At 42.7% G+C, this 5,312-nt stretch overlaps 1 long non-coding RNA gene across 1 annotated transcript; it reads right to left on the reverse strand.

Annotated features, from left to right (window-relative positions):
* Positions 1-219: 219 nt before the first annotated feature.
* On the reverse strand, positions 220-5,070 carry LOC148686402 (uncharacterized). Its single transcript, XR_015949186.1, has 3 exons — positions 4,850-5,070; positions 3,632-3,891; positions 220-796 (listed from the first exon to the last, which is right to left on the reverse strand). It is a non-coding gene; the product is annotated as an uncharacterized LOC148686402 (long non-coding RNA).
* Positions 5,071-5,312: the final 242 nt, after the last annotated feature.

The raw sequence follows: 5,312 nt of genomic DNA on the forward strand, positions 1-5,312 counted from the left end.
AGTTCCCAGGATTCTTTGTGTGAGAATGTGCTTTAATCATATGTTATACAGGTAGGGAGCCTTGTTGGTCTGACGTAGTCAAAACAAAATTAAAAAATTCCTTCCAGCAGCACCTTAGAGACCAACTAAGCTTGTCATTGGTATGAATTCAGTTCATACCAATGACAAACTTAGTTGGTCTCTAAGGTGCTTCTGGAAGGAATTTTTTTATTTTCTTTAAACATATGGTTTGTATGCAGCCTAGCTGTGTGCCGGTCCTCTGTCACTTTTGCAATGAAATAAGCAAAAATCTGCCCTTATGGGGTTCTCCATCGGTCGGAGAATATAACAGAGGCCAACCAGAGAATTTTGAGAAGCAAAGCCTTTTATTTTTGCTGTTGCAACAGGGTCCTTCCCCTCACGCAGGAGAACAAGGAAGGAACCCCGAACAAAAGAGAACCTCCACTTTTATCAGTTTTCCCATCACCAAGAAACACCCCCAAAATACATCAGTCCTACATCACAGCTACATAATCAATACCTCACAAAAAGGGAGGGTTCAAGGTAGAAATCTGAGCAACTTTGACGCCTCTCCTAGTCCTCCTCTTACCCCTCCCAGGTGTGAATTCCTAAACATAAAGGGAAATTAACAGTTTCCTAAAAGTTGATCACTATCTTTTGTTTGGAGGAGTCTTCTTGTGAATGAGATGGCTAGCAGTCTGGCACCATTGATGGGGAAATGTCCAGTTGGCAGATCCTCCGGCTTACAGGATTATGGCTCCCAAGTTGATAGTCATGTGGAAATGTGTGTGTGATTCTGGTCAGAGAGAGTCAAAATGGTGTCAGTCAGGCCTGTCTTCCTGTGCTGCTTCAGACATGTGCCTGTACATTCATGTGCATCTTTATGAACAATTATTATATAACCTTAAAATTTACAACAGCAATTTAATGGGACCTATGGCCCAGGGTATAGGATGATGCCAAGCAGGGTGATCTTAGGCAAATCACTTGGTCTTAGCTGGGGATAGTAATATTTAACCCCTGCAACCCCTAGAAAAAAAGGTTATGTTTAAGTAGTATCAGGTAACGTGTCTATAGTGGTATGAGCACACTCAGGATGCTATATAAATTATTATGTAAGGTGTAAGATGCTTAGTTCAGAGCAAAGGCTCAGCTTATTTTAAGCAGCTAACTGCAACCTTATGCTTGTGTAAAACTAGCAAAATAAACCTTTGAGCTCACAGAGCATCAAGCTTGCAGATTTCCTGTGCTTTGGGGAAAAGATATATAAAAATAAATGTATAAACAAACAAACTCTAGATCTGAGGACCTGTCCCTTTTTAAAGTGCTATGTGTTGTTCATTCTGTCCTTGAAAGGAATAGATCCTTCATTTGGGCAGCAACTTGGGAACTCCCTGCATATTGATATTTGGCATGGCACCTTCAATGTACTGTTTTTGGCCCACTAAAACCCTTCTTTGCTTCAGCAAACCTACCGAGACATGAAAATTTGACATGTATTTCAGTATGTAATCTTATTTTGTAATTATATTTTTTATAACTGCTGGTTTTTATTTTGAAAGGATCTAGGCCAGCATCTGATTTTATGGCTAATTTTAATGTATATTGTATTTGATATTTTATGTAAACCGCTTTGAGAATTTAATGATAAAGTAGTATATTAACCCCATTACATATTTACCATGTGGCATTGTCATATGAAACATCTCAAAGATTTAACAGTAAAAACGTCAACAACAAACATACATAAAACAATTTCATATACCCGGTATATAGGGAGTCAGTTATATGGATCTTTCCCTCTCTGGCCTTTGACACCTGAGATATATATCTACAGGACAAATCCTACTCATTGTTATTGTAAATAACAATAAACCCGCCCCAGGGCACCGAACGGTAGGCAAGAAATGTAAAAAACAAATTAAGTAGCCATAATAATAATTAATTGCAGTTTTGCTTGCTGATCAGCTTCCAGTTGCCTCTTTCTTTTATCTTTTCTACTTGTTTGTTAAACATGCTCTTTGCCTCGTGCCCCCTTTTCTCCCTTTAATCCTTGGCACCTGCTTGCTATTTTGTTCACATTAAAACCTTCAATGCATCCTGCCTCCTGTGCCCACAAAAGGGCTGGGTTTTTTTTATATATATATTATTCATTCAGCCTCAATTATTTACAAGCCATCTGGTTGCCATAGTAGCAATTATGACTCCAGAGTGCCGTTGTCCGCTAAGCCTTTGTTCCTTCCCTAAAACACAGCACCTTCCCTCCGCTGGCCCAGTCCTGCTGATATAATGAAGATAATGAAGGCCACCGGGGGGGGGGGGGTTGCTTTCTAAGCTCTGTGTTGAAGATTATACTTGTTTGCCCATGCACCGCCAGGAAGGATACAGAAAACATAGGTGGTGATGTGACCCACCTGTGTCTCTTCTGATAGAAGCGGCACAAGGCCTCTTATAGGATAGCATCCCTCCCTTGTTCCGAATCTCTCTGCCCTCCTCCTCCTCCTCCTCTGAGGAGGAGGGCGGAGGTGGTAGCATCAGCACGTGCCACAAAGCACAAAATGTTTCTGTAGTTTGGCATTCTTTTTCTTGTGCACTCATGATGATATGTCCTCCCGACGGGATCCCGGCAGTTACACGCTGATATAAAATTAATACGTTCCCTTAAAGGGAGATCAGTTCTTAAACGCTCTTTGCACCTGCGAAATATTTGGGGCAGGCATGCAGCTTCATTTCTGATCAGTGCATGCCCCATAGCCTCCAGCAAAACCCTGTAACTTTTTATATTGCAAACACTGCTTTATTTTATATTTCTGGGTATGGTGCAAGAGTTTCCCCTCCAGACTGCAGCAGTGCAATTAAGGAAAATGATGTGTGGGTGATCCAGTATAAATCCACTGCTAATGTACTATTATTTCATCAATGGCGTGCTGCAGCATTGTTGTTGCTGATTTCCTTAAGAATGGATGAGTTTGATCTTCTTGCAGTCCATGGGACTCTCAAGAGTCTCCTCCAGCACCATAATTCAAAAGCATCAATTCTGCAGAATACAACCCCCTTAAAAAAATACAATCCAGTCTAGAGGGGCCCTATGTTGGGAGAATGGGCAACCTTTCACCTGGGGAGAGAACCCTTATAATACAGTCATACCTTGGATCTCAAACACCTTGGCTCCCAAACAATCGAAACCCGGAAGTGAGTGTTCCAGTTTTTGAACGATTTTGGGAAGCCGAACGTCCGGTGCAACTTCCATGGCTTCTGATTGGCTGCAGGACGCTCCTGCAGCCAATCAGAAGCCGCGCCTTGGTTTTTGAATGGTTCCAGGAGTCGAACGGACTCCCAAAATGCATTCTGCTTGAGAACCAAGGTACGACTGTACCTTTTGCTGTTAGGATCAGCCCTTGCAACTTTCCTGCACAAATTTGTCCCCAGGCATTTAATATCATTTTTATTCATTGCTTTTTCATGCATCAGGTGTTACAAAGCAATTGAATGATTAGTAAGATTAAAAGCAAGATGAAAGGCAGTAAAACCACATGTAATAACAATAATAAAACAAGATACTCATTCCTCAATACCTATGAAAAAGGATAAGTCCTACCCACCCCAGATCAATAAATATATATCAATATACCTTCCAAATCAATAGCCAAAAATGATTTAGCCTGGTGTGACGGATTGGGCTGGCTTGAGTAGAACTCCAGGGTGTTAAGTGTTAAACCCAGCCTCTTAGTTGATTGACGCATTCCATTCCATGAGGGGCGGGATAGCCACTGGTTTAAAGAGGATGGGTAGCGGTTAATTCAGTTGAGAGAGGGTTTTGGGAGCTGGAGCATGTGGGAAGTTGTGGAGAGTAGAGTGTTGGAGAGGGATGCAGGAGCTGTATTAACAAGTCTGTGTTATATGAAAAGAAGATGATGAACTAAGAGTTTAAACAAATGAAACCATAAAGAAATATACATGTTCACCAGTTAAATAAAGCTTTCATCTATGTTGTGTCAAATTGGATGTTCCTCCTTATTCCAGCAACATATCTAAACTCAAAAGGGTGGTGACTGAAGAGGGGAGATAAAACTTAGCCTGAGGAGCAGGTGGATAGTTTGCATCTCAAAGTCAGGCACAGAGGAGGCAAGTGGAGGTAAAGAGTGCCACAAAGTAGCTAAAGTGCTGAGGCAAACAGCTGCTGAGGTGAACCTGAGTTGAGAGGGAAACCTTACTGAGGGCACAAGATTGTTCCTGTAACATTTGCCTGGAGTTTTAAAGGATACAGAGCCACGTTATTTGGGAAAGCTGGAACTGTACTCTATGTACTAGCAAACCCATATAAAAACAGGGAGTTTATTTGGAAGAAAGAAGGAATAGTGGGTTGTTTGAACAATAACTGAATTCCTTCTGCACACTGCTAGTAATAGAGAAAGGGAGGTACGTCGCACCTGGCTCCCCAAAAACAGAGTTTGGTGGCACCAGGCATGCTTCCTTGGAGAGGGCATTCCACAAACAGGAAGTCACCACTGAAAAGGCCCATTCTGTTGCCACCCTCCATATCACATGTCCCTTGGAGGAAGCACATAGAGAATGGTCTCTGATGACAATAACGGTGTCCTTGGTAGGTCCATCAAGCTCAGTACTGACTTACAGCCTCTCTTCAAGATTTCAAGCAGGAGTTCTCTCCCACCCCCGGCCACTGGCCCTACCAGGAGATGTTGGGTACTAAACCTGGAATATTTTGTATGCAGAGCCAGTGCTCTTCCTCTAACCTCTAACCCTCCCTGGTTTCACCAGTGTGAAACCAAGCTTCAAAAGCCTGTGCATTGCAGACGATTGCAAAGGAAATGAATACAGCACATACGACCTGCAAAGTCCTCATTGATGCATCAAGGGAGCACGTTCCTTGGTGGGAAGGGATGGGGATTTTAAAAGTGCAGAAGAGTGACCATGTCTTCCCATGGCATGTTGGGAGTGCACGAGATAGAAAATATTGCTAGTTTCTCCTCATTTCTCCCCCTTTTCATTGCTGCTGTTCTCTGCTGTGCCCTCCACCCCCCCAAACCCAGTTTAGCTCATCCGTCCCAGGAATGTGGAGGGCTGGTGTGGAATGCAAAGAAACATTAAACAACGACACAACTCATTGCCCCGCCCATAAAGGTCACAGCAGGTTCTGCAAGCAGACAAGTGCTGCAAATGGCAGAGGAGCGGAAATTTACTGGGCTGAAAGAAGGGAGAGCACTTAAAAAAAAAAAGGCACAGCAAACGTGGATCAAAGCAAACATCATCAGCTTGCAGAACTGCCCTTTGCACAGCAGTGAAATGTCGGG

The sequence above is a fragment of the Zootoca vivipara genome, chromosome 3 (genome assembly GCF_965207765.1).
Source record: "Zootoca vivipara chromosome 3, rZooViv2.hap1.1, whole genome shotgun sequence".
Classification (NCBI taxonomy): Eukaryota; Metazoa; Chordata; class Lepidosauria; order Squamata; family Lacertidae; genus Zootoca; species Zootoca vivipara.